A 12,415-nucleotide genomic window follows, 5' to 3' on the forward strand; every position below is an offset into this window, starting at 1 on the left:
TAATAATACAAATGATAATAATAATAATAATAATTATAATAATAATACAAATGATGATAATAATAATAATAATAATAATTGTAATAATAATAATTATAATAATCAAATGATGATAATAATAATAATAATACAAATGATGATGATAATAATAATAATAATACAAATGATAATAATAATAATAATAATAATAATAATAATAATTATGATAGTAATAATAATTATAATAGTAATAATAATTATGCCGATGATAATGATATTAATAAACACAATGATGATTAATAATAATATTGAAAATAAAAATGGTGATAATTATAATAAAATAATAACGAGAAATTATTATTAATATTAACATTAATAATATAATAATTTTTATAAAGTAATAGGGTTCGTGTGTTTCTGTCTGTGTGTACAGCTCTCCATCATCAACGAAATATAAAGGAGGTAAGAGGGTAGATCTCTCCTGGTAGAGAAACATTAGAACCCATTTTAGGATGTTTCTGTTATAGGAGACATAAGAATCTTTGCCTAATTTCTTTATATACTAGTCTACAAACCACCCCCATATCGAATGACTTATGCTCATTTGCATATCACATTATATTAAATCTCTTTAACTAATTACCTCGACCTTATTACATATTGGAAATATTCTAATCATTTCAACTGTACTATTTACAAAATCTATTTAACATTTAATTATTTAATATATTTTCATTTAATTTTATATTCGATTTATTTCACTTTACGTATATTATCAAAACAATTCATTGGCGAGCAAAGCTTTATGTTTTGGGATTGTATTGAAAATGTAATGGAAATTTCAATTTCGTTCCGTTTTAATCTTTTATATTTTACTTGCCAATATAATTGAAAGAATACAATTCAACTATCGTAATTTTATATAAATAAACAAAAACAAATATTTTAAAATAAAACTTTATTAAAAAATAAATAATTTTATTTTTAAATGAAAAAAATCAATTTAGTAAAATAATTGTATTAAACACCCCCAGCCTTGTCAGCAAACCTGTAAACCTATAAAAGTTAACATTTCGAATGTAAACAGTGATTTTTCGATTTTGTTAGCGCTTGCCGCAATTAAACACAATTAAAACGGAACTAACTTTATTTCCATTCTATTTTTTAAACAACCCCCAAAACATAACGCTCTCTTCCAGTTATAGCCAATTTTTTTTTTAATTAAATAAAACAGGTCAAAATAAACAGATAAGCGCATTTTCTTTTACATTTTTCTTACAACCATTGTCATTTAACCAACTGCAGGATATCGTTACTTTTGTGGGGTTGTTTTGAAAATGGCACGGAGATTATAATTTCGTTCCAATTTAATCTTTCTGGTCGAGCCTATTTCGAAAGCCTGTTTATCATAGATTTGAACTACAAATAATTTATTACATTTTGATTATTACTATCTTAAGACTTAAAGCTTATATTTATTTCATTTTTCTATTTATATATTGAATTAGTTATTTCCAGTCTTATTTAAACTTAGTGCTTTCTTTAAACCGGATGAACCTTTTCTAAAAATATGAGTTTAACGTAAAGAACACGAACAAGGTTTTATTCAACTGAATTTCTTCCAGTTTACTAACAAAATATATAAATTTAAAAGAGATATAAATAATAAAATAAAAAGGTTATGTAATTTAAAAGAAATACACGTACTCACAAAAGCAGAACTTTTTTTTACACATTTTTTTCTTTAAAACCATAACAATGAGACTAACAATTACCTAGATCTTAGTAATTATTTGTTTTAATAGAACTGTTTTAATTGTACTGTTTACTTAGTTAACCTAAGTTGGTATTACATTTATTTTACATTTACTTTTTTTTTTAATTATTACTTTTAGACTGTGACGTTTACACCCGGAAGTAATGAGTCACACGTAGGTCGCTTTTATTCATTCCTTTTGGTCAAGATCAAAGTGTAGTATCTGTTCTTCAGATGCTGCACTTCATTTTCTTGTTCTCTTTCGGTGGAGGAGAAATCCTTCACGACTGAGACAATTTTTATTTTTGTACCTTTTCTCCACGTTAAAAAACGACCCTGGTGTCTAACTCTGTCCCGTGGGGAGGCATAGTAAATAGGTACAATATAATTGTTTATAATTGTACTATTCAGAAATATTATTTATAGTTCGTCCATTTCAGTTAGTATACATTTCCTTTACGCTTAATTAATTTACAATCATTAATATCGTTAAACAATTCCGTTTAAAACCGAAATTATGCCACCCAAACGAAGTAGAAACGAAAGTGAGGAAGAAAGAATGGAAAGATTGGAAGCTAATAGATTAAGAGTTGCTGCAATTCGCTCCAATGAAAACAATTCAGATAGAGAAAGACGTCTAGAACTTAACAGGATACGTCAAAGAGAAAGGAGAGCAAGACTGTCAGATTTGGAAAGAGAAACCCAACGTGAAGCTGACAGAACTAGACATGCTGTAAGGCGGTTAAATTCATCACAAGATGAAATTCAAGAAAGGCAAAGATATGCACTGGAAAGAGAAGCAATATTACGATCGAATGAATTATATGAGGTAAGTAGACGTACACAAGGTGAGTTGAGAGTGGCTCAACGACATCAGAATGAATCGGAAACCCAACGAAGCTTTCGCCTATACCAAGGGCAACAACGAGAGGCTGCATGGAGAGAGAGTATGACTTTGCCCCAGAAATTGACAGAAAACGAGGCAGCTAGACAACGAATGACTGCTTTGAGACACCATGAAATAGAACACTGCAATAGAAAAGGATTGCTCTACAACAAAAATGACTCTCTCACTACAGCTGATATAGGAAAAATGGACAAAGTATGTCAACATTGCTCAGCTGTAAAATTTAAAGGAGAAACCCCTGGTTGTTGTTGTTCTTCTGGCAAAGTTGTGCTTGATAGCTTTCCACCACTGCCTCAGTTGCTTCAAGATTTGCTCTCCGGCAATGGTCCCATCTCTAAAGATTTTCTGCAAAATCTACGCAGTTATAACAATTGTTTTGCAATGACATCATTTGGTCACAAAATTGCGGCAGTACATGGGTGGAATCCTGCTTTTAGAATTCGAGGCCAGGTTTGCCACCAGATTGGGAGTCGTTTACCACCTGAAGATGAAACAGCAAAGTTTATTCAAGTCTACTTCTTGGATAGTCTGGAAGAGGAACTACATAATCGGGGACGTGACAGTAGACTCAATAGAGACATTCTCCAAAGTCTGACTGAATTTTTACATGAGAACAACAGCTTTATTTGTCAGCTGAAAACAACAAAGGAGAGGATTGAAGAAGAACACTTGGTAGAACATAAAGTTGTCATAAGGGAAGACCGAAGGCCGCAAGAAGAGCATCCACGGCGATTCAATGCTCCAACAACAACGTATGAGATTGGAATATTAATGGAGAATGAACCAACAGCTAACCGGGATATTGTCTTGCGTTTTAGAAATGATACATTAAAATGGATCTCCGAACTACATCCCCTCTACGATACTTTAATGTACCCGTTAATGTACCCCTATGGTTCTCCATCTTACAACATCTACATGAAGGCATCCAATGGGCGAAAAGTTACCCAACAGCAATTTTATTCGTACCATTTAATGACTCGGCCTGGAAACTATTTTCTCTGGTACCGAAGGCTATTTCAACAATGGCTGGTGGATGTGTACTGCAAGATTGAAACAGAACGTTTACAGTTCCTGAGGCGTGAGCAACAGACCCTGAGAGCTGACAATTATAGCAACTTGAGAGATTCAATTCTTAGGGAGGATGGGAATCCAGAACAGTTTGGTCAACGAGTTGTACTTCCGGCAACTTATACAGGAGGCCCTCGATACATGTTTGAGCGTCAAAGTGATGCCATGGCATATGTTCGGCGAATGGGCCGAGCCGACCTCTTCATCATGTTCACAACAAATCCAAAGTGGACAGAAATTACAGAAAATTGTCTTCAAGGGCAAGACCCTCAGGATCGTCCAGATATTGTTGCCAGGGTTTTCAGGCAGAAGCTAAAAAAGTTACTTGAATTTATTAAAAAGGGAGGATTTGGCAGGTTGAGGGCTTTCCTGTACAGTATTGAATATCAAAAAAGAGGACTGCCGCATGCACACATCCTCACCTGGCAGGCCCCAGAGGACAAACTTCTACCAGAAAAAATGGATCTCTGCATATCTGCAGAGATCCCTGACAAAGAGGAAGATCCTGATCTTCATGCTAAAGTGATGGCACATATGGTGCATGGACCTTGTGGACCATTTAATCCAAATTGTCCATGTATGATTGACAACAAATGTTCCAAAAAATACCCAAAAGAATTTCTTCAGTGTACCAAGCAAGGCCAAGACTCTTACCCCAAGTACAGGCGAAGAAAACCAGAAGATGGAGGCCAGGCTGGTACAATAAGGATGAAGAGAAATGGTCGGTATGTTAATCAAGAAATAACAAACCAGTGGATTGTTCCGTACAACAAGGTCCTCCTTCAGCAGTTCAATGCTCACATTAACGTAGAAATTTGCAGCTCGATCCAAAGCATCAAATATGTCCTCAAATACGTGAATAAAGGATGTGATCAAGCAGTGTTTGAACTACAAAGAACTGATGGAGCAGCTAACCAACAAGGCCAAGTACAAAGTCACATTGTGGATGAGATCCAGCAGTTCCAGAATGCAAGGTATGTCGGCAGTTCAGAGGCAGCCTGGAGGATATTGGAACATCCCATCCATGAACATTTCCCCCCAATTGTACAACTTTCTGTTCATCTTGAAAATGGGCAGCGTGTCATGTTCTCAGCTGATACTGCTCTGGAACGAGCCCAAGGTCCACCGCCTGCCACAACTTTGACAGCATTTTTTCAACTATGCCATGAGGATGACTTTGCAAGGGGTCTCAAATACGTAGAAGTCCCTGAGTTTTACACGTGGAACAAATCGACAAAGAAATGGATGAGAAGAATGCGTGGGGTACAAGTTGAAGGTACTGAAAATGATGATGTATGGAAGGCACCATGCATTGGGAGAATCTACACGATTAGTCCAAAAGCAGGGGAGTGTTATTTCTTACGCCTGTTGCTCAATGAGGTTGCTGGTCCAACTTCATTTCAAAATTTGCGAGCATACAATGGTCAGGTGTTTGAAACATACAGAGCAGCGTGCCTTGCTCGAGGCCTTCTAGAAAATGACCATCACTTGCATCAAGCAGTAGGAGAGGCAAGTGCCACTCAATCACCTTCAAATTTGCGAAGCCTATTTGTGATAATTTTAACAGCCTGTGAGCCAAGAAATCCTCTTGAGATCTGGATGGCTTTTCGTGATGTAATATCTGAAGACATTCTTCACAGATACAGGCAAGAAGTTAACAATCCAGAAGCAGATTTTAATGAGGACATCTACAATAAAACTCTTTGTCTAATTGAAGAAAAAGTTCTCCTTATGTGCGGTCAACCATTGGCAAGCTATGGATTACCTGCACCAATGCAAGGGAGAGATGAAAGACTCGCGAGAGAGAATCAACGTGAAGTTACTTATAATCTTGAAGAACTTCCCTACAAGCAGAAAATATGCAAGAAAAACTGACCGATTCTCAAAGAGAAGTTTACAATTCATTCATGGCAATGTTGGAAGCACAAGGTGAAATGAACAAAAACATGATGTTTCTTGATGCTCCAGGTGGTACGGGCAAGACTTTTGTAATCAATTTGATCCTTGCAAAGATTAGATCCATGAGAAAGATAGTGCTTGCAACAGCATTCAGTGGCATTGCTGCTACTCTACTACAAGGTGGCCGCACTCTTCACAGCACTTTTAAAGTACCCTTGGATACTCATCGAATGGATCAGCCAGTTTGCAAAATTACTGGTAACTCAGCCTTGGCAAATGTAATTAGAGACACCTCTGCAATCATTGTAGACGAAGCCCCAATGACGCACAAGAGTGCTTATGAAGCAATTGACCGAACACTGCAAGACATCACAGGAAACAAGAATCCCATGGGTGGCATTCCAACCTTATTTTGCGGTGATTTCCGTCAAATCCTCCCAGTGGTTAAAAATGGCACAAGGGCTAACATTGTCAATGCAAGTTTGAAACAATCCTATCTCTGGAGGCACGTTATAGTGAAGAGACTGACTACTAATATGAGAGCCTATATCTCTGATAACACAGCTGCAGCAGACTTCTAAAAATTGCTTCTCCAAATCGGTAATGGTCAGTTTCCTATCACTTCTTCACCTGACACAATTAAGATTCCAACTGCGCTTGGTAAATGTGTCGGTAATCAGAAGCAACTGAAAGACAAAGTGTACCCAGACCTGCAAAACAATGGAAAATCACCGGATTGGCTTGCTGAGAGGGCTATTATTTCGCCATTAAACAGCAATGTTAATCATTTGAACAATTCAATAATGGATAAATTTCCAGGAGACACAAAGCAATACAAGTCAGTTGATTCAGCTACTAATGAATATGAAGCTGTTCACTACCCTGTGGAGTTTTTAAACTCTTTGGAGATATCTGGAATGCCTCCACACATTTTAAATCTCAAAATTGGATCGCCAATCATGATTCTTCGATCCTTGGAACCGCCAAAAATAACAAACGGAACCAGATGTGCTATCACCAGATTGCACACCAATGTACTTGAGGCCACCATTTCCTGTGGTCCCTACAAAGGCGAAACCGTTCTACTGCCAAGGATCCCCTTAGTTCCATCGGACTCAGTACTTCCATTTAAATTCTGGAGACTCCAATTTCCTGTGAAGGTGTGTTTTGCAATGAGCATAAACAAAAGTCAAGGTCAGACATTTAACACCATTGGCGTAGACTTGACATCAGACTGCTTCAGTCACGGTATGTTCTACGTCTCCATCAGCCGGACAGGAAGTTCAGAAAAACTCTACATTCTGGCTCCAAATCAAAGCAGCAGAAATGTAGTTTACCCTGAGGCTCTTTAGTGAAAAGTTCGAGAAATGGATATGAGGAAAAACTGACATGATCTGATTGTGGTAAGTTTTTAGTATTGAATGTGCAAGATAAAATTTAAGCAAGAGTTGAAAATGACTTCAATGAAAAATTTACTATGTAACATCAAGTAACCTTCCTTTTTGATGAAAATGTTTTGTGAAGTTCCTGATTGAATTTCAGTCACTACAAGAGGTAGTTAAAATGTTAATCACCTTATGCAATCGTTGCTCTTACAACATCAACTTACTGGAAAGGTGCCCACAGATTTTGGTACCCGAGTGCACAACAAAGCTCCGTGCGAAGCACGGGTATCTTTGCTAGTAATAATAATAATAATAATAATAATAATAATAATAATAATAATAATAATAATAATAATAATAATACTGTAGATGTGGAATCTGTTCTGAAAAGCTTTGGCATAGTTTACGAATTTCCAAATGAAACTGTTGAGAAAGCCACTGTTCATTCATACATGAGTATTGTTGCCGAATCTGGACGGATGCACTAATCATTAGCCTTTAATTTTTGAACAGAATACAAAAATAATATAAGTCTTAATTTCCCACATTTTCTGCCAAGCTCAAACCCTGTTGCCTTGTCACAGTGTTACATATTTTCAGAGAATGTGTTCCAACGAGTTTACGACACTTGCACCCCCATCGACGAAACTCCACTAGACTAAGAGCAAAATTACACCCGGTACCTTCGGAAGTCTCTAGATGCTAACGACCTTTTTACTCTAATGATTCTTCCCTAGGATCGCTTGTCACTTGAACTCTCATATTCATCTCAGTTTTCCTAATTGTACAAGCATGTAGAAGAATCTAAAGAAACGTATTGCTTCCTAATCTCCCATTTTCTGCAAATGTATAAAATTCTATAGAAACCCCTTATATTTAAGGTAAACATGTGATTAAAGTAAACAAAAGTACAAAGAAAATAATCACCAGAACCGGAAAAAAAACACCGGATAGAACATATAATAGATAATTGGCACTAAATATAAAGTAAACTAAAGCTAAAAAAAAAGTAAATGTTTTCTATAGAAATGGGCAAGTACAAATATTATTGAATTAAATTGTGATAATATTTGTAGAAACTGTTTATAGAACAATATTTTTGCGAATGTGTGTCTGTGTGAATATTGTTTCACGAAAAACTCTTAAACTACTGCTCATATAACACTGAAAGTAACGTGAACTCACAATCATACACAAATTATGGTTTATAACGAATAACCTCTCTGTTTGGATGGATGAATAACGCACACACTTCAATTATGTAAGAAAGTTCTATGCATAATTCTCATTTTAGCTTGCCGACATTTTTCTATTAGGTTTGCGCGCCCACAGATCCATAGGCATAAGTTGTTTAATTATATAGTTTCGTACCTTTGTGTCGATAGCTCAAATTGTAAGGAACGCGGCTTGAGCGCTAAATGTGTTGGTTTCAATTCCAGCTGACGGAATCAGAGTCACCTTTTTTTTAAATTCTGAAATCTGTATAATATATTGGCTACAATATAATATTTAATACGGAATGTGCTTTGTAATAATAAATACGAAATGTTACTCATATTTTCTGGGATTCAAGATAAGTTGCCTCGGTGAAACTTTTATAATTCTGCGTATTATTTTCTGAGATTCATAACATTTTCCCTAACGTATATGTATGTATGAATATATATATATATATATATATATATATATATATATATATATATATATATATATATATATAATGATGATCAGCGAATATTTCACACTCCAATATTTTTTCTTATTTACATTGAAATCGTTGAAATCACATATTTTTCTATAAAATCGATTGATTGCCTACTTTAGTTGAGGACATCTTCGTTTATCGGGAGGAAGCTTCACATGGCTCCTCTAAGTGTTTTAGTCTTTTTTTTTTAATTCAATTTTCACCCCAAACAAAGCACAGTGCCACTTTGAAGCAGGAGACTACTATTAGGGAATTAATTAGCGGGGTCATTATGAAGGGAGAAGAGTAGAAAGATGTTTGTTAACATTACACTTGAACTTCTGCATATCATTGCAGTTAGGAAAGCAGAATCCCAGAAGGGAGTTCCAAAGACCCGCAGTTCTGGGGAAGAAACTATTGGAGTAAAAGACTAGTCTGCAATATATTGTAGTCTACATTGCACTGTAGAGAAGCTGCTATTCATTTTATAAAAAGGATGTGTATATATAATGGCTTGAACTAAAATTAAAAATGTAAAAAAAAGGTATCATGATTCAATTTCTCTCGAAACAGAAACATTCATTTCGAACGCACCCCTGTCATATCAAAGAACCTACTATTCATTTTATATGGTTGACCTTTTTGTTATTGTGGTAATAAAACTTCTAAAAAGTAATTGTGATGTTAGGCTGTATAACGTGTTTACTTTAGTCAAAATTGCCTGCTCCTTCTTCCATCAGATTTTTTCGATTATTTATTATCGCTATTTATCAAAGGCATTCCGATACAAAAAAAAACTATTTCAGAAAACTATCACATGCATAAACTACAATAATGTGAAATTTCATAAAAAATCCGCCCCGCCGTTTCCGAGTTCATAAGGAGCGACCAGGTAATGTTCGTTTTCTATAACAGTAGATATGTAAACGTGCGCATATGGGCGCGTATGAGAAAATCAGTAGCAGTCAAAGGGCATCTGACTTGCGAAAATATTCGTAGTAGCAGCAGCATTTATAGAAAATATGCAAGTTAGCGAGTGTGCGTCACAAGATAAAGAAGAGAAAAATACTTCATATGATCGAGGAGAGAATTCAGTTGCGTTTTGGCGGAGATGGACGTGTAAATACAAGGCCAGCTCAGATGACCGGGGCAGCGACTTTCAAAAAGAACACATGTGTGTGCAAAAGATTTTTTTGTAAATTTATGAAATGCGTTCTTTTGAGAGAACCACGAATAAATTAATGTCATTTGCACTAAAAATGTGTTGAGTCGGAGTATTATTCCTTTTTTTATATTTTTTGTTCCTTTGCGACGGTGCCAGACGGCGTGTGGGGGCCGAGAGTTTGTAAGTGTAACGACACAGTACAAAAGTAACGTCCATGCTTTATATATATATATATATATATATATATATATATATATATATATATATATTATTTCAGGAAAATATTCATGAGGATCTAATTTCTTGTTATTACTATAAGAAGTGGCTAAAAGACGCACACTAATTGTGCAGTAGAATAGACTAGTAGAGGGGGTAAAAGAAGGAGGATGGGAGGCAGTGATGACTGATGGTCTCAGATTGTCGTTTTGGGGGGTAATGTTCGTAGAGCAATGCATAGTGGTAACGATTTGGCCATTTTTAAATATGAAAGCCATCATTCATTGGCTAATTCAAGCCACGAGATCAGTGACAATTTTATGAGTCCAATTATTAAAGCTATCATTCATCGGTTCATTTGAATCATAAGATTTAACGACAGATTCACACTGGTGAATTTAATTTCTCATTTGTCACAGGTCAGTAAAATATAATTATTTTTCAAACTTGATCTCCAGGATGACAATACTTGTCATATGATAATTAGTTTTTGTTTCGGTATTTCGTCTGTTTTATTTGAATAAATGTATTACTAAACAGATGCATTGCTTCAGTTTACAGTAAATCTGTTTTGCCTTAGCTAATTTAAAACTATTCGTTATATACGCGTGATTGAACACCAGTTACTATGCTGGCCGTATTTGTCGAAGTTGGTGCTTCACATTTCTTCCAGCCTTGTTTAATACCCACTGACTCTGTAAGGTTAAATTATCGCTTTAATACCCGTACTAAATCATCATCATCATCATCATCATCATCATCATCATCATCATCATCATCATCATCATCATCGTCATCGTCATCGTCATCCTCATCAGCATCTTTCTAAGGTTCTTTTTAACATGCTGACATATGTTTGACCATTTCAGAAATTGATTTACAAAACTAATCTATCTAAGGCCTCGTGTCTTATTTATTTCTGTTCATCTCAAATTCATTCTAATTACTACTCTACCATGTTTTTGTTTCTTTTTTTTTTGCCTTTCTCTGTGAAAAGAATTATTTAGCTCAACTGTCATACTATCACTATGTAACAAAATACTGTTCTTTTCGGCACACACCTCCCGATATTCCTCAAATTTAATCTTCCCTTAAGGTCATTAGATATTAGCATGCCTTAAACTCTCACGGTACACATCTATCGTGTCACTATTATATCAATTCTCTCTGTGAAATGTGTACTTAAAACTCTAACTGGCCAGGTTTTACTCCCGCGTATCATCACATTGTGTACACCTGCCTGGCAGTAATTACCTATTTCAGGGGGGTGTTTCTCTTACACTCACATTAACACCAGTTCTATCTAGCGCGCCAGTGATATCCCAAATGTAAGAAAACCCCTGAATAAGTCAATACGGTCACCATCCAGATATACATTCTCCTGACTAATATACTTTTAAAGGTCTCTATAATCTTTTCTTAAGTAGTTTAAGCACAAATTAAGGTAATATAGTTGATCACATATCAGCAGCAGAGAAAAAGTGCACGAAAGGGAGAGAGCAAAGAAAGATAAAGTACTGCAGAAAAGTAAACAGTCACAAGAAGTACAGGGATTACATTCTAAGATGTAATGAAAACGCTCATTACGAATAGCTAAAGTGGGCCAAGACTAGTCACTAACCAGTGTAATTTTTTTACTTCACAACATATACGCAATAGTTTTTGGATAGTATTTGAGGTTTAATAGTCAAGAGTTAACTATTCTACATATTCGAAATAAAACTTTCCGAAGTTAAATTCGATAGACTGCTGTCAAAACTCGCTACTCCAAAACTCGTGATTTTGCTCTCAAAACTTACAAATTCTAAAGTCGTAATTCTTGCTACTACAACGGTCAATACCGGACTGCCTGTGTTTCTGAAATATCTAACATTTTATTAAAAATCTAAAGCATATCAGGTGACACGATTTTAAGCATATGAAGAGAAGCAGCAGTATTTTTTTTTTACTTTCTGGGTGCCAACGGATGCTACGGGCTGTATAAAACCCGGTGTGCACCATTGTTGAAGTTATTTAATCAAAGTATTGACTCTCAGTTGTTGCCCAAACACAAACAACAGTGTAGCCTAAGGCCTCGTCTAAAACTGAGATTGCAAACATCAGTTTCCATGGGACTTGTTCTGACAAATCTCTTCCGCGATGTCAATCGATAAGGGGAGAGATTTCACAACAATCTGTTGCCAATTTTTGAACACTATGGGTGCACTTAATGGTTTAGTAAAATTAAATATTTTAATCTAAGACGCAGTTAAATTTTACAAAGGACACATCTTGCATCCTTTAATAGCCACAAAGACGTGTTATTTTCTATCAATAAATAATTAATAACATGAAATAAAATAAAGTCTTTATA

Source organism: Euprymna scolopes, chromosome 17 (genome assembly GCF_053919585.1).
Source record: "Euprymna scolopes isolate OS-2025 chromosome 17, ASM5391958v1, whole genome shotgun sequence".
Lineage (NCBI taxonomy): Eukaryota > Metazoa > Mollusca > Cephalopoda > Sepiida > Sepiolidae > Euprymna > Euprymna scolopes.